The 19,222-nt window shown below is 32.6% G+C and overlaps 1 protein-coding gene and 1 pseudogene across 2 annotated transcripts in view; one reads left to right on the top strand and one right to left on the bottom strand.

The window, feature by feature from the left end:
- LRP1B (LDL receptor related protein 1B) overlaps window positions 1–19,222 on the top strand; it is a gene marked incomplete at its 3' end in the record, with an annotated part of 1,847,377 nt that overhangs the window by 1,360,279 nt on the left and 467,876 nt on the right. The gene's annotated exons all lie outside the window — the stretch shown is intronic.
- Window positions 4,934–5,314, bottom strand: LOC308631003 (multifunctional methyltransferase subunit TRM112-like protein; annotated as a pseudogene). The gene has a single exon. The product of its transcript is annotated as a multifunctional methyltransferase subunit TRM112-like protein (transcript).

Here is a 19,222-nt window from a genome sequence, read left to right as displayed (position 1 = left end):
CCTTCCATTAAACATCTCCACATTTACTGCAGATCAAGCTTCCATAATTGTCCCTTCAACTTTGCCATGCAAGGTGGCCTCTTGGTTGCTGGCAGTTAAGCAACACAACATGACCTATCTTAATCTGGGGGTAGGGCAAGAGAATGGATCAAAATTATGAATTTAACTGAGCCAAGCTTTGTCACTATACCTCCTAGTGACAACCTTAGCTTACTGAGTAGAGCCATCACTGAATTTCTTAGTGATGCTTATTTTCTTGTCACTAGTACATTACCATCAGCCCCGGTGAAGTGTCCTCTGAAACCTCACATAGCTTGTGAGTTTTCTTTCTCCAAATAATATGCCTGCATTTCTTCTTTATTCTACCAGCTAACAGGAGAGAGATTTCTACATGATGAAAGATTTCCATTCTCTATGTCTTTAAAAGCCACCCAAGCAGAGATTTTGTTTCATATCCTAGGGCCTACCAGAGTATTAATCCCCATATCACAGAAACATACCCCCATGTAAAACAATGCTTGCTTATCCAGTCTTATATTCTAGGTACCCTTGTTCAAGCACCCTTAAAATCCAATTTTCAGATGTTCCCCTGACTCCTGTTGGTCATGCAGCTATTTTATTTTTTAGGGCATTGTGGTTACATATAGTTGCAGTTATTTTGTGCTATTTTTTGTGTGTCATCTCTTTTCCTCCTTTGTAAGGTCCAGTAAACCAATCTAGGTTATACTGTGATTTAACTATAGTTATCAGTCAAGTAGCTAGGACAAGATATGGATAAAGCCGATAAGGGGTCATATATTCCCTTCCAGGTTTGTTATTTTTGTGAAATCTTTCAGCACAAACGATGTACTAGGCTTTACTAGGAAAAAGTGGACTGTCTTTGCAAACTGATAGCTCGTTGTGGTTTAACAGGAGATAGCAGGTGATTTTTTCAGGAGACACATCCTGATGTTCTCCAACCATATTTCACATTTCCAGCTCTTTGTAATCAGGTCTCTGATTTTAATATAGCAAAACTTCTTTAGCTGAGCATGTATGCATCTCTGGAGTTCCAGAATTCTAACTCTTAGAGCTTCTCTTGCTTCTCAGCTGTGTCCACTCTTGCACAGTGGGTGGGCTAGAGAGGTAGGGGGAAAATGTAATCTACCAAATCTGATAATTTGTAATCTACCAAATCTGGCTCTCTTGTTCAGTCTTAACTGCTTGTTAACAGCTGTCAGTTTTACATTATCCTTCTGGAGAGTGTCATTTTGATATAGCAGTGACCAGCCAATTCTACTGTCTTTGTAGGCATTCTTTCCTCCATATTATTTTCAATGCACGAATCATTGCATCTGCTAGGATGTTTCCCCTTCAACAAGATGTTTTCTTACATCACTGCTCACAATATCCTCAGCAACTGAACATTGTGAGTTCAGGGCTGTCATTGCCCCATTTGCTGCTCAAAAACATGTTTTCTATGCTACCTGTTGAGTAGTAGAGAGCCAAACACATAACCCCATGCAACATTAACTTTCTCAGACCTCTCATGCCACCATTTGAGCTAGTTTGGTGTTTTGAGAAGCATAGCCAATATAGGGTTTGATGTGGAAGGGTTTTCTTGAGTAAACACCTATGAGGAAAAAAAAATGGGGAGCACTTTCACACTGAAATGCAGATCTGACCTACAGAAAAAGACAAAGGAAAAGAGGAGGAGGCTAGATAGAAAACATTTTAGATTGTGGTGCAGTTTCAAGAAAGTTTTAGCAAATTCACGGGGAGCTAAGTCACTTGTCAAGCTCAGGTTCTGCCAGATCTTCATATATTGCAATAAAGGAGCCTATCCTCCTGAGAGCAGCCTGGGAGCACATGTGGTGGTACATTTAGAACACAGCAGCTAGGACCATCTTTTAATGACTCAACCTAAAATTAAAGATCTTAGAGGCTTATATTAAGTACTAAGGCATTTCTTGTGATATTGAATTTTCAGTGTTTGACAGAGTCCTAGACAAACTGGCATGGTAGGTCATCCAAGTTCTGATTGTATCATCATCATTTTTATCATTGAAAAAAAACTTTAAGTATTAGTACTGTAAGCTGCCTTATCAAAATAAGTGAGCTAGGTATTTTACATAACTCAATTCATTCTTCAAACCTGATTTGTGATGCTTGCCCATAATTTTTCCTCATATTTTAGTGAAGAGTGTGTTCCCTGGGGCCACATTCTCAGAGTTTCTTCCGAGTCTGCTTGGAAGTAATCTTTCCCTTTTCTGGATCTCATTAGAATTCCTGAATTTTTTATTTAGGGTAAATTCTAATTTATAGACATTCATATACATTTCTTTATTACCTTTCTAAATTTCATTTTCCTAGAGAGTGGAATTAAAGTATGATTTATATTTTTAACTCCATAATGATGAAAAGGTCCCTTCAAAGAATCAATTACTCAGTAAGAGCTTATTTTCAATTTATCTGGCCCATTGAATTGACACTGAACTTTTCTACCATGTATTGTAGTTTATCATCCTATGAATGCTCTTCTATACTGCAATTTCTTCTTCAAGGTTAGGCTAATGTAGTCCTGGCCACATCTGTATTTCAGAATAAATCCTGGTTATCCTTTTAAAAATTACCATAGGGATTTTTAAAGCATCTTTTTCTATATTTTGATTTGTTTGTATTGAGGTATAATTTACCTATGGTAAAATGCTCAAATATTAATCTGCCTTTCAGATTCAGTGAATATGTAACAAGACATGGAATATCTCATCATTTCAGAAAGTTCCCTTTCACTCCTACCTAGTAAAGCTTGTCCTCAGAAGCAGTCACTGACCTGATTTTTGTCACCATTGGTTAGTTTTGCCTATTCTAAAATTTTATATAATTGCATAATATACATTCTTTTGTGTTTTTATTTCACTTCACATAATATTTTTGACATCTATTATATTTTGTATGCTCTGATAGTTCATTGCTTTAATTGGTAAGTAATGCTATTTTATGTCTGTACCAGTCTGTTTATCCATGTTCCATTGATGAATGTCAGCAATTTCTTTTTACCCCCACCTGGCTTTTGGCTTTTATGAATAATACTGGATATTACTGCACATAGAATATTCTGAACAAAGTTTTCATTATTTAGCTTTATGATCTAACCATCCATTTTCATATAAGTCAGGCATCTAAATATCTTTGGAGCAAGAAAGAAGGCAAACAAAATAAAATATGTTGTAGGATTTACATGATAAAATTCCCCTTGATATCCTGTATGAAATAGTGTCATTCATGACATACATTGACTCAATTTAAGTCTGAGAAAAGGTGGCAAGTTCACTTAGTCACTCACTGGATTTCCTGAAGCACTAAGTTTTTCTTTTGTGGACTCCTCTCCAATTAGCTACTAGTCTTTCCCTGTTTTTCTTTTAAGATCTAAGAGACTTACAGCTGAAGGTAATATAGAAGGAGGAAAGGATACGTACACAAAAATACATAGAACTGATATGTCTCAACTTTGATAATTCAAAACATTTCAAGTTAGTTACTTCAGTATAAGACTTTGTCCTTGATCTACCCTTCCCAAGATGTCTATCATAACTTTCTAAAAATATTCCATTTGTATTCTCACTCAAGATTCTAAAAAAAAAGAAAAATTGATATTTTAAAAAAATCTCTTGAAATGTTCTGTTTTAAAACCTCTGAGCATTTTTTAAATTAAATTTTATTTGATTTTATTTTCATGATAATGCCAACTGATATAAGGATTTTTTTTCATTTCATCCTAGCTAAATTTTCTTATTTAATCCTTACCCTCTCATTAACATGTTCATGGTCTAATTGAGGTAAAATCATCCCTTGACTGAACTGCTCAGCACTCCATATATTTTTAGAAACCCACTATGGATGCTACAGATACCAAAAATATGATTATTTCTACTATACACCCTCTAAAGTCTAGCTCATGTGAATACTTTCTTTCATTTTTTTTAAAAATCATTTATTCACTACTAAAATGGAAACTCTGAATTCAATATAATATAGTTAAGATAAAATATTTCCTAAAATTGTTGGGATTTCTTGGTTACCTGAAAGGGTAGTATACTGAGAGTTTTATCCAGGTAAATATACCAAAGACTACATAGAGCTTTCTCTTATATTTTATTATCATAAATCTTCTGAATCTAAGAATGATCAACAAAATGGGGGATCCTTTTCAATCTGTTGGAGAACTTTCTATACTTTTTATCTTGGAAATTCTCAAAAATAATACAAAGAAAATAATGAGATTTCCATGTGTCTTCTACCAATTTCAATTCATGGTCATTTTATTTTATCTGATGAAAGCAAACCAAGTTACCATATAATCTCACTGAACTCTGAAACAATACGGAACAAATACTGTGTCTTATTTGTATGGCTTGTCAAACATTTTTATGATTTTAAATATTCAAAATTTTAAAAATTTTCTCTGACCTTTGGGGTAAACCTATGAGGAATCAATCACATTTTGCTCACTAAACTTATATTTGATAAATAATCAAATTTACTATGAGGTGATTCCATAATCATAGCTTGCCACTTGACCTTAAGATTTTACCATAGGAGGAAATGTGTATAGTTTTATGAATTCTAATTAAATCAGCTTTAGCTGATTTAAAAAATTAGCTTAAATATTACTACCTTTAAAATTCCTTATTTTTTTGAATTTCTTTTTTACTTTTCTTCTCTTTCTCCTTCTTCCCTCTCCTCCTCCTCCTCCTCCTCTTCCTCCTCCTCTTATTCTTTTTGGTTTTGAACCTTTAATGAGAAAAAAGAAAGATATAGTATGGAGCTAGGAACACTGTGGTTGGTGTGTCATTGGGGCAAGGGCTGTGGCCCCACAGTGTAGACCTAGTAAACAGAATATGTCAACAAAGATATACTCAGTCACAAAATGTAAAAGTGGTGTCTGACATGCTTAAGTATCAGTTTCTTCATCATTCAGCAGATGTTGGAGATGCTGTAGCTGATGGGGAATAGATGTCCAGACACTGGGCATTGGAGGATGCCTGCCAGCAAGTCCACCTCCAGCAGCATATGGTGCATCTTTCTCAGAAATATCTATGGTTCTTGTAGCCCTCAATTTGCTCTTTGAGTACCCCCACTAGGTCCAAGGTATCAGCTGCCTCCCTAAGTACTGTCCACTCCAGCTTGGGAATCATTTAAAGCAGAAAGTCAGGGTTGAACTCTATCAGGTTGATTCAGACTTCATTGGCCTGGAGGCACAGGGGGAAGCCCTCAAGCACCCCCTGCCTTCCACATGTGAGCTCAATAGATTGTGGGTGAACAGTAGCTTCATGTCACCACACCCACCTTACTCTTCTGTACTCTAGATAATATTCTACTTAATAACTTTGATGCCATTTACATGATTCCATTTATATTATTGTTAATAGTAAATCAACATTTATTCAATTACCACGTAAGGAAAGCTAGAGGCTTTGAAAATGTAATATACAATAAAACTAATCCCAATCAACTAGAAAGTTAAGTACAAAAACAGTGAACTGCATGATATTCTGTGTTAAGTAAAACTTGCAAGAAAAGTAAAGATTGTTGTGAGAGTGAGATAATGACTCTGTTAGGTTCACAACACTGTAAGCAAAGTAACTTAAAATGAAAATTTATTTTGGCTCACAGCTTCAGGAGTCACAGTCCATGGTCAGTCAGCTCCATTGCTCTAGATCTGAGAGGAGGCAGAACATCATGTTGGAAGGGCATTGTGGAGCAAACTACTCAGCTCATGAAAGCTAGGACCCCAAGAGAGAAAAGGGCTACAGGCAAGTTAATCCCTCTGAGGGTATGGCCCTATGACCTACTTCTTCTTTCTAGGTCTCACCTCCCAGTTGTCCATTCAACTACCAATGGATTAATCCATTAAACCAATGAATGAGGCCCAACCCTCATAATCCAGTTCTACTTCTGAACCTTACTGAATTTTTAATATGCTTTCAGTACATGAGTTTTTAAGGAACAAAACATAATAAAACAGATCAAACCATAACAATGACCTAAACTGAGATCATCAAGAAGCTTTCTGGAAGAGTATGTATGTTAGTCTTAATGTCCAAATAATAGTTTTCTGTATAAAATGGTACGGAAGAAATGACATGATAAAAGGCATAGAGGTAAGATATTGCATGATGTGTGGGTGCACAAGCAATAGGGGTAACTTTGAACAGTACGATGCTACTAGAGTAAAGCCTGAAGCAGGGAGATATGCAAAAGAAAAGCAGAGAAGTACTTATGATTTAAGGCAGTGTTTAAAGGAGTACGACACATTCCTGGGAACTAAATGAGATGATCCAATACAGAGAAGAAAGTATTTTAACTGTTGACACTTAACATTTACTGCACATTTTTAAGAAATTTGTACTTTTGTGCATATTTTTATGTGAACATGTATAATGGATTAATATCAATGAGGATAAGTGTTCAAATTATCTTATCAAAAAGTTTGGATATCACTGTTCTTGATTTACAAATCACCTTGAAAGACTTTCTAGGGAACCCGACTTAATCCTAAAATCATGAGGAATCTAGGGACATGAAAATGTTAAGCAAAGGATCTTTTAGTTATAATACCCTGTTAGTTTAGAGAGTGAATTTAGGAAGAACAAAATTATAGGAAGGGTGGCCATTGGTCAGGCTGTTGAAATTATTTAAAACAAAGACAGTGAGGGTCTGAGTGAAACGGTAGTGCCTATGTACGTATTTTTTTTTTTAAATTAAGTGTCTAAAATATACAGAATTTAGGGAATAATTGGATTTACCAGTTAGGTGAATGGTACTCAAGCTATAGGGACTATGTTCCTAACATCAATTGAGAGACAACAAAGGTAAATGGGCAAATTTAAGGCAGTGTGATAAATTCATCTACTGACATACTGATTGTGAACATGTTCATGGCAAGAAAGCCATCATGCTTGACCATTTACTCATCAATTTTTGTACACATACTTTTCAAGCCATTTAACTGTCTTCCAATCAGTTAATTCTGAAGAAATTATGAAAACTTTCTTCAATGTACCACCAATATAGACTGAGAAACAACTGCAACTTACTGTGAAAAATGAAAGATAAATGCATACTGCTCTCAAGTACTTGCAAAAGGGTCATTAATTTTCAGGGAAAATTGAAGGAGGCTGCCAGTCTTTTTTGTATCTCCTATAATACACATAATCCTCAATAAAAGGTATTGATTTATATTTATTTAAAAATTTTTGCAGGAATATGTTCACCAACATATTCTGAATTTCTATATTCTGAAAGCTCAAGCATAACACATTTATATACTGTGCTTTATTAAAATATTAGGTATAGCTCAATAAAAAATCAAATTAGAAAATAATGATAAAAAATATACATGTATAATGTATATGTATGTCGCCTGTAAAAAAAAATTGTACGTATTTACATCTAGATGTCCATTGACATTAATGACAACAATTTTTTATTGTGTTATGAGGGAGGTACTGGAGATGAAACTCAGGGTTTAATACACTCTAGTCAAGAGCTTGACCACTAGGCCATACCCCCAATCCAATTTTTATTGATTTTTTAATAGTACTACTAAAATCTTTTTCTCCTCCTGAAAAAGAACTAGTAAAAATTTACCTACCTTTCTACAATAAGCATAGACAATTTCTAATAATTTTTAGAACAAATTTACTGTCAGGGTAGTAAGTTTTAGGAATAAAAACTGCACTTTTCTAAACATATGGGATGTCATTATGCATTCAAATGAATGTTAACTTTTAGTTTAAAAATTCGTGGATAGTAGCTGAAAATATAGCAATGACTCATGGTTTATTTTCAAGAAATTTTATCTCATTTCCATGGAAAAGATTCATCTCCTTTTTAAAGTGAAATACCAAAATATTTTTCTTTAATTTTAAACTTATGAAGAAAATGTTATGTTAAACTTAAACCATGCTAAAACTTCAAATGGGCATAAAATATATTTAATAATAAATTTGGTATATAATATATATACCAAATTTATACATAATACATACCAAACCTATTAGCATATAGATATATAATCTTCCCTTTTATTATTTATATACTGTGCATTTTTATTTATAACAATTGATACATTGCTATACTTATTATGTGCTTAATATTAAGTACTTTTACAAACATTAATTTATTTAATCCTCACAACAGTTTTGTGATTCCCAGTTCACATATTGGGAAACTCCATAGAAAGGTTAAATGACTTGTCCATGTTATACAGCCCCTAAGTAGATTTTAACTCACTACATCAGAACTCAATATCTGAACCTTTAATTAGCATGTATTTCTCTAATCAGTAAACATCTTAATTAGGATTTTTTTCCAAGAGCCATGATGATGAAAAAAATATCCAAACGTCTGTGGAGAAAAATCTCTTTTATGGTGCATACACCACCTTTGTCTGTTTTACTTATTTAAGGCATTGACATAGAAATGAAGCATTTGAAGAACTAACTGTCTGCCTTCTCCCTATTGAAAAATAAACCTGAAATGGAATGGCAGTGTTTTCTGAAACAGGTTGATGTTTTCCTGAAGAAATGTGTGATTAGGTGTCTCCTGAAGATGCAGCTATGCAACCTGCTATCTCAGTTTTACAGCCTACCTTTGGGATGCTACAACAGAACAAATTAAAACAATTTCTTCATGGAGCTGCTTTCAGTCTTCTATCTGAAGAAGACGAGAGAATGACAATGCATTTTACTTCTCATATGCTACTTGAAAGTCAAAATTAGCCACACTAGGACTATGAGAACTAACTTAATTCATATGAAAAACAACACAGTATAATTGCTTTCAAAAGAAAAAAAACAAACAACAAACAATGAATGCTTAAGAAAATGTGATAGATTCTTTTCCTTACCCTGAGAGGAAACATTGCAAACCTGAGAGTGGAATTGTTTTTATAAGTATGTTTAATGCAAATTCCATTCAGACCCAAAAGCCAGACAGGTTTATATTTGTTATTTGATGAAATGGTGATTTAAAAGAGAATGTATATTATCTAAGCTTTCATAACTTTGTACCTTAGGGGGATTAAGATATTTAAAACCTTTGAAATCTGCAGAGTTTATTTTATTTACTCATGAAGATGGAGTTTTTAGTGATTTGTTGCTATAAGATAATTGCCCATTAACGTTCGTATTGATTTGCCTTTCTCAAGATGAAAGAAACAAATGTAATTCGTTAGCACTTTATTATTGAATCCCTTTTAATAGAGAATATTGAGAACTTGGGTCTTTATTGACCTTATAAATGTTTGAATAAATGCTTTCAAAAATTGGAAAGAATAGAAAGTTCAACTGCATTCCTATCTGTACTCAGGCATAGGATGGATTGTGGGCTGGTTGTCATCTCAGATTAATTCTCATCATTCTCAGTGAAGTGATCTTGTCTCTCCCTCTCATTCTAAAAATGACAGCATTTAGTAAATTGGTTCTTTATCTGAACTAGGTTTTAGGGAACTATCTTATGTATCTCTTCTAATCCAATTGCTACTCAGTCTTCAAGAGTTAGTAAAAGTCTTACACCTCTCTGAAGTCTTCTTTGATGACCTTTGCTGACCCTCTTTTCTTCTTAATTCCTACAACTTTAGAGTCAGCTCCAGAGGTTTCAACTATGTCATGGCTCAGTAGTGTGCCAAATGGGAGATGGGTGTAAAGAGACAGCTATCCTCAGGGCAGTAAGGCATGGCCTGGGTTAATCTGAGATCTAAGGCCTGCCCTCTAGATGAAATCTATAAGAAATTTCTGCTTCATAAAAAATCTTCATTTTCCAAGTGTTACTTTGAGAAAATGGTTTTAATGTGATAATTGCATCAGTTATATTGAACTTCTTATTTTTATTTACACAGTCTATTTAGCTTAACAAAAAAGATTTCACATAAGATGTGTTTATTCTTTATTAATAGATTACTCAAGTAGTTTATACTTTATTATGATAATAAACATTATAATTTATATATACACATACAAATAGACATTTTTATTATTTTTAATTTATTTTAATTAGGTATATATGACAGTAGAATGCATTTTGACATATTTTGCACAAATGGAACACAGCTTCTTTTTCCTCTGGCTGTACATGGTACAAAATCACTACAGTAGTATAATCATACATGTATAGGCTAATAGTGTCTGTCTCATGCTACTGTCCCCATAGCCCCATCCCTTATCTCACTCCCTTCTCCACAAACCAAATTGTTCATTCTCCCATACATTCCTGCTCCACTATGGATCAGCATCCACTTATCAGAGAAAACATTTGACTTTTGGTTTTGGGGGGGATTGGCTTAATTCACTTAGCATAGTATTCTCTATTTCCATCTATTTTCCTGGAAATGCCATAATTTCATTCTTCTTTAAGACTGAATAATATTCCATTCTGTGTATGTGCCACATTTTCTTTATCTATTTATCTGTTGAAGGGCATCTAGGTTGCTTCCACAGTTCAGCTATTGTGAATTGAACTTCTGTAAACACTGATGTGGCTACGTCACTGTAGTATGCTGATTTTAAGTCCTTTTGGTATAAACCACTGAGTGGGATAGCTGGCTCAAATGGTGGTTCCATTCCAAGGTTTTTGAGGTATCTGCATACTGCTTTCCATAGTGGGAGCACCAATTTTCAGTCCCGCCAGCAATGTCTAAGAGTACCTTTTCCCCTACATCCTCATTAACACTTATTATTTTGTTTGTATTCTTGATAATTGCCATTCTGACTAGAGTAAGATGAAATTTAGAGTAGTATGATTTGTATTTTTCTAATTGCTAGAGATGATGATCATTTTTTCATATATTGATTGATTGTATTTCTTCTGTGAAGTGTCTGCTCAGTTGCTTAGCCCATTTATTAATTGGGTTATTTGTTCTTTTGGTGTAAATTTTTTTTTGAGTTTTTATATGTCCTGTAGATTATTGCTCTGCCTAAGGTGCATGTGGTAAAGACATTTTCCCATTCTGAAGGCTTCTCATCATGTTATTGATTGTTTCCTTTTCTGAGAAGAAGCTTTTTAGTTTGGATCTATCCTATTCATTGATTCTTGATTTTACGTTTTGCACTTTAGGAGTTTTATTAAGAAAGTCAGGTCCTGAAGCCAACATGATGAAGATTTGAGCCTACTTTTTCTTCTATTAAGTGCTGGGTATCTCTTCTAGTGTCTAAGTTTTTTATCCACTTTGAGTTGATTTTTGTGCAGGGTGAGAGATAGAGGTTTAATTTTATTTTGCTACATATGGATTTGTAGTTTTCCCAGCACCATTTGTTGAAGAGGCTGTCTTTTCTCCAATATATTTTTGGTACCTTTGTCTAATATGAGATAACCATATTTACGTGGGTTTGTCTCTGTGCCTTCTATTTTGTACCATTGGTCTACATGTCTAGTATCAATACCATGCCACTTTTGTTACTATTGCTCTGTAGTATAGTTTAAAATCTAATATTGTGATGCCACCTGCTTCACTCTTCTTGTTAAGGTTTGCTTTGAGTATTCGGGGTCTCTTATTTTTCCAAATGAATTTCATTATTAAGTTTTGTAGTTCTATGAAGAATGTCATTTGGATATTAATAGGAATTACATTAAATCTGTATAACAGTTTGGGTAGTATGGCCATTTTGACTATATTTATTCTTCCTATCCAAGAGCATGGGAGATATTTTCATCTTCTAAGGTGTTCTTTACTTTCTTTTAGTGTTTTGTACTTTTCATTGAAGGGATTTTTCACCTCCTCTGTTAGATTGATTCTCAAACATTTTCTTTTATGAATGTGCAGATATTGTGAATGGGATCATTTTACTAATTTCTCTTGCAGTGGATTCATCACTTATGTATAAAAATGCATTTGATTCATGGCAATTGATTTTATATCCTGCTACTTTGCTGAATTTATTTATTAGTTCTAGAAGTTTTCTGGTGGAATTTTTGGATCTTCTTTTCCTATCCATATCCCTTTAATTTCTTTTGTCTTATTGCTCTAACTAGCGATTCAAGGACTTTGTTGAATAGAAATAGTGCAGGAGGGCATCCCAGTATTGTTCCTGTTTTTAGTGGGAATGCTTTCAATTTTACTCCATTTATAATGAGGTTGGCTTTGTGCTTAGTATAGGTAGCTTTTACAATGTTGAGGTATGTTCCTACTATCCGTAATTTTTCTAGTGTTTTGAATATAAAGAGGTGCTGTATTTTATGAAATGCTTCCTCTGCATCTATTGAGGTAATCATATATTCTTGTCTTTAAGTCTATTTGGTGTGACATATTATTGATTTCCATATATTGAACCAACCTTGCATCCTTGGGTTGAACCCCACTTGATTGTGGTGCACTATCTTTTTAATATGTTTTTGTATGTGCTTTTCCAGAATTTTATTTTTTGCATCCATTTTCATCAGGGATAGTAGTCTGAAGTTTTCTTTCCTTGATGTATCTATGAAAATAGACATTTTTAAAGGATGAGAAATATAAAAGTAAAAAACAAAAGTTAAACAATACTCAACAATGTGTTGGATTTTCCTGGTAATTCTAGCTAGTCCCTAAAGTCTATGTACTCAACTTTGAAGTTATGCATCTATCACATATGATTTGATATGTTAAAAAAAATATATACCTAACCTTATATAAAAAAAGTGTTTTATATACCTTCTCAAAGTAAGGAAAATGGGATAAAATGAACAATTAAAATGTGAGGAAATTAGAACTAAGGGAAAATCTAGGGAAGAAAAAATAAAATGATACTAGAGATAAAATGTACTTTTTATAATTATATATTTTTACTAGAAATTGTTTTTTGTATTTTTCATAGTTAATGTAAAGAGATAAGTATGCCACTTTAAGGGTCACAATGTCTGAATAATTTAAAGGAAAAAAATCAGGTAAGAAAATCTGCAGCATAAGACACATATGCAGTTTGAAGCCAATATATTAGCAGTGGAAGATGACCAAAATAAAGTAATCAGCCTATAAGCTGCCTGGTGCTTGGGCTTGATTCAGGCATAGAATAAAGAACAGTGATTTCTGAGATCTGGAGTCAACTGATGAAATTTTTTAAATGCTGTTTTTTAAAGTTAAAGACTTTCCAAACTAGAAAAGAAAAATACTTCCAAATCTGATTTTCTCCCATATGAGACAATGTCAAGTTCTTCTGAAAATTTCTTCAGTGGTAGGCAATGGGTTTGTAAACGAGAAGAGGGAATGGGAATTTCATAACTGAAATCTTCATGAGATCATGGTCTCTGTCAAATAAAGTTGATTTTATTCCTATCTTATAATTCCATGGTTAACTATAACTAGCATAGGTTATCTATAGTAATGTTTAACCTGCATAGCACTTCATATTAAGTAACTTAATAGCTCTGTGACTGTATCATTTATGTGTGTGTGTGTGTGTGTGTGTGTGTGGTGTTCTTTTTCTTTTTAATTACTGAGGCAATTCTAACGGGCAGTCATTTGAGAACTACTGAATTTAAACTATGCATACCTAGGCCTGCTGAGAGGTTAAGGACAAAGGCTAGAGAGAATTTCTCTTTGGATAATGGGTAATCAGAAAGAGGAAGGAATGATAAGTTGAAATGACAAGGAAAAGAGGAGGGAAGGAGCCAGAGATATGGTATTAGTCTTTTGCATGAAATGAAGTGTAAGACTTGGGTTCAGTATGAATTTTCCACACACCAACCTCCAATGGTGGGTGTTGCCAGAGTGATTTATAGAATAAATTACATGATTTAATTTTTAGTTTGGAGTTTTTACGCTATCATGGATCATGTTGCCATGTTTGTGTTTTATATTTGTATGAATGGTTCTATGTGTGTGTCAGGGTGGGTTGAGGAGTAAGTGGTTCATGGAAAATAATTGGGCCAGATATCTTGGTTGAAACAGCACAGAGCAATAATCAACTATCATATTGAAAAGCCTGATGATTGAAAAATGTAGGAGGAATATGAGAATACTTCCTCTTTCCAAAAAATATAGTAGAGAAGGTAATCTTTGAAAGGGCAGAAGATGGGAGTTTGCATTAGAATTAACTGTCTTGTCTGTCAAAGTTTTAAAATGAGAAACAGATTGGAAACCGTTATCTTAGATAAGCTAGAGGAATTAATAAATTGCAAGGCCTTAAGGCAGCCTTTTGTAAATGTGGCAACAGTTATACTTCTGGGCCTATCTGTTAAGGTCATTGCTAATGAATGACAATAAAATTATGGAACATGCTTGTATTTCTTACAATGGAATAGAAAAGGTCTCTATAGCAAGGTCATCTGAAGGAGATAGAAAATAATTAAAGTCCAAGTAAAAAATGGTGACTGGAGGGTCACAGAATGAGCAACATTACTTTTTCTCATCTGAAAAATCAAAATTATAAAGCAGGTTCTATATATGCATCAATACCAGGAGCTTATCTCTATTCCATATAGCCAAAAGATTTGTGTTTTTCTATGTAACATCAAAAGTCAAAGATCCAACAAAAATATCAATTTTGCTAGTAGACTTTTCTGTATAAGGTAATAAAGAGTGCATTAATTAACAAAGTGTAATAGTTAAAGATAAAATACCTTACGTAACCCAGGCCTTAAATTTATTAAAAAACTATAAAACTATTTATATAGAATATCACATACGTTTGCATACACTTTTTTTTTTTGTGTGTGTGTGTGTGTGTGTATGTGGTATTGTACTTGGGATCAAATACAGGGCCTCCTGTGTGCAAGGCAAGTGCTCAACCATTGAGTTACACCCCCAGCCCTAAAATATACTTCTATGACTGAGCATAATTACCTATGTTTAAAATATAAGATGGAATATTATGGATCAAAAAGAATGGAAACAATGAAACTGGATATTTAAACTAAAAAAAGTTGTAAATTTTAGTCCCCACTCTCTAGACATGTTCTTCAATAATTTTTCAACTTGAGTTTCTTAAAGAAGCTCCAAGCTCTGAGAAAATATTACCAGGATCAATTATTAAAGATTCTTGTTTTCTGCAAAAATTTGTACAATTTCCTTAGTTAATATACTTGGGAAAAAATAAGTCTCCAAGGTGTCAATCAGATTTTGAAGTCATATGACTCCATTCCTCAAATATTTTAGGAAGTATCTTGAAAGATTATGTTTCTAATACCAGATCTAATGACCAAACTCAGATTCTCCCAAAGGGGTTTGTTTATGTCATGGGTTATTGTGTTTGTTTTTAAGAAAAAGAAGCCTATATAGTAAGAGTTCTTTAATATATGCTGGGGTAATTTGTTATATTTATAGCCTCAAAAGTATCGGAATTTATACACACACACACACACACACACACACACACACACTCACGTGTTTGTGTGTTTACTATTCAATTGTTTTGCTAAAACTAGGTGCTAGATCCACAATATAAATTTAGATTTAGTGCAGATAAAGCTGGTTATAAATTATTGATGAGATAATAGAACTTCCTTTTAGCATCAGTTACAGAATTAACAAAGAATTATTTTACAGACCCTCTCCATTCATCTTACTCTCTCATATCCCTAATATTCCCTGATGCATTGTGTCAGCAGATATATGAAGCTGTGCCAATGTTAAAAATGAAAAAATATAATTCATTCATTTCTACCTTTCTCCTTCCGTCTTTCCTCTTTTTCTTTTATACATATATTATAATATTTGTAAATGGTTCACCAAAAAATCCAGTGTCTTGGAATATTTACCTCTCAATTCTTTTAAATTTCCTCTGGTGAAGAAGAAAAGAAAAAACTAGTCATTGTAGAAGAAGCTGAAATAATCAGCTTCTCTTCACTGTTTAATAATAATACACTCTAAAGTCACTGCATAGTGACAGCCAGTTATTTATCCCTTGTCTGGCAAGAAAATAGCATCAGACAAGTAGACAATTATGTTGAGCAAGTTCCTAGAAATGAAAATATTCAAAATCTCTTGCCTGTTCATTGTACTTATAGGATCCCATGGTTTAATTAGTCAAATATGAAGAGAATAGTAGAACTCAAAAATAGCTAAAGAAAGTTCAAGATGCGATTCTTAATTAGGTGAGAATTGAGATAATTAATTAATTAATTAATTAATTTAAATAAGCTCTACTTACTAACAGTGTCTGTCCTATGACTCAGCAGTTCCACCTGTGGACATATAGTTGACAGAAATGACAGTGTATGTTTATTCTAAAACATGGATCAAAATGTTCACAGACATAGTCATAATGGCCAGAAATTGAGCATAAAGTGAATGTTCAAAATGGGGAAATAATCTGTGGTGTTTCACAACGTGGAAAAGCAATATAAAAGAAAATTAAAGGATGAGTCTGATACTCATGCTGGTAAATGACAGAGGTCAAGCCAAGGAGTATGTACTGTATTTAACTACTCTGTAGTAGTAGTCAGAATAGTGAATTCACATTAGTGAAGAAAAATGCTGCTGACTCAGGACAAAGCAGATGTTGGCCATGATCTACCTCTTGATCAAGATGTATTCTTAAGACTTATACGTTAAATATATATAAATATAAATTATTAAGACATAATGAAATGAAAAACTGTTTAGCTCAGAGATTAGTCTTCAGTGATATGTCAAGTGCATTGTTGATCTAATTCAGCACAATTACTACTGACTTGAATAAAGATACAGAAAACCTTGTTATCAAATTTGTAGATATCACTAAAAGGATTCATTGACTAACATATGATTTTTTAAAAATGTTAACAGGCAGGATCCATGATCAAATTTAACAAATTGACATTTAATAGGATAAATGTAAAGTTCTGAAGTATAATAAGAGATATAGCTTAATAGCCACTAAAGCATATTCTGAGTAAAATCATATGCTTTATTTTTTTTTTGTCCAGACAGCAGAGCTATTTAAAAATGAGCAAAATTATGAGGAAAAAAGATCATTATAACAACTATATTTTAGACTATAGTTTGGGATACTATATTCCATTTATTACAAGTGAAAAAAAATTTTAACACTAGACAATCAGACTTGGAAGAGACTAAAGGTATTCTAAATTTTATCTTCTGTTAGAATGTACATAGATTATGCAAATATATATCTATGCAATACATATGTACATATATGTATATTGCAAATACATACGTATACATACATATTTTCATATATAAGTATATATCATGTATATATATAATATAAATACGTGTGTGTTTGTGCACGCGCTCGCTCGAGTACATTTGTTTACATGAAAATAAGCTTGGAGGGACAAAGAATTTTGTGAATTTTTCATGATTAGTTGCAGAATAATAATAACCCAACCCTAGGCTTCTTGCTCTCTATTTTACCATTCTCCTTGTGTGCTGATTATTTCATTAGTAGGAAAAAAATAGCACGCATATACTTTATTTTTTATTTTATGTATTTTCACGTGTATGTGCTGTTTATTGAAACAAAATAAAACAAAAATGTAAATTTAGATCAGGAAACATAACTTTAAATTTTCTAGGCCACAAAAGCCCATGGAAAAATGGAATAGAGTATATTCTCCAAAAGCTGATCAGTAATACATATTTTTTAATTAATTATAAAAAAATACACCATAAGGGTGAAGAAAGGTCTTTAAGAGACTTGAATATTCTGGTTAGCCTTTCAGCTTTAAACACTTGAGTAATTTTTTTTTCTCAACTCAGTAACTTTCTCATTGTCAAAGTTTTTTTCTTTATTTCATAGACAAATATCACATGACAATATTTGACTCTACCTTTAATTTTTACTTTAATTACACAATCTCTTTAAATATTACCAATATCTCTATATGTTAGTCCTTGAAAATGACTCCAAAGAATCTATTTTTATACTTTTATCTATGAGGAGGTAATTATAATTGTTATTATATTAAATTACAAATTCTTTTTCATTCTGTAGTTACATTTTATCAAGTTACCATATGTCTTCAGATAGTTTATTTTTAATTCTACCCAAGGACTTAAATTCTATGTCTGTTATGTTCACTACCATATTCTTATGCTAAGAACTATTGTAGACATATGCTAAGTATTCTAAAAGAATCTGTTAAATAGAGGTAAAGTTAAAAATGTTCATACATTGAAATAAATTTCAAGATGGTAATTATAGTTTTTCTTCACTTTTTATCTTTTGTATAATTTTATCATTTTAGTTTTTTATAAACTTTTATCATCTTTTAACTTGATTCTCATCCTAATTGAAAGTTTTTTACCTAATTCATGTTCATTTCCAAAATTCACAGATATTAAAGATATATTCTCATATATTAGCATACATTGCATTTAGAGTGTGTGTGTAGGTGCAAAGTAAATATATGAAAAAAAATTGATAAGGATGGGCTAAAAATGAGTGATTTAGTCCTTCCATTGTCTTTATTCTTTTTATTGCATCATCATATGGTTTGTTTGCTCATGAATTTTGCAAATACTAATGTAAAAGATACCAGTAAATCTGTTGTTTCTCAGTGCTATGAGGAATTTAGGTACAAACTCAGGATTACAAAATTTTTGCTATGTATATAACACATAGGCAGAAGTTGACCCAATTGTAGTATCTACCTATAAAATACTCCGGTTCTAAGAAGAGGAAAAAAATTCAGTTCAATGATAATAAAGGTACATATGTGCAAGAGATGGTGTTAGAAAAAATGCTTCATGATTATAATGAACAGAATTTTTCAAGATTAATAAGTTTTAAAAAATATATAAATGTAATATGAATATAATTTATAAAATGAGGGTCCTTTTTTATTATTCTTGTGAAGGCTGTTTTTATTCTCTTAAAACCTGACCATTATGTATCTGCCCAAATTGCATGCTTCTCATCTTACACTATTGTAAACTGTCATTTTTTTCACGTGCATACTGTGTGTTCATTAACAAATTTATAAGATTTCTCATGGCAAGACATGGGTCTTCCTACCTCCAAACCAGTTTTTATACAGCATATGACATTTACGCACTAACTTACCAAATGTTTGCTGTGATGTTACTATGTACCAGGTACTAGGAATAAAGTACTAAACAAAGTCCCAACTATCAAAGGAATACATTCCTGTGAGGCAAGGAAACTTATAATTACCTAATGTGTTTGATAGTAATATGTACTATAGAGAAAAATAAAATTTGCTAAGGGAATAATTTTCCTAGGATATTCATGTAAATTTTCTGTAAGATGCGTATATTTGAACCAAGATACAGCTGTGTAGATATCTAGGAAAAGAACATTCC

Source organism: Spermophilus citellus (assembly GCF_964194105.1).
Source record: "Spermophilus citellus genome assembly, chromosome: 11".
NCBI classification, from domain to species: domain Eukaryota; kingdom Metazoa; phylum Chordata; class Mammalia; order Rodentia; family Sciuridae; genus Spermophilus; species Spermophilus citellus.
This window is presented reverse-complemented; position numbering and strand designations above follow the sequence as displayed.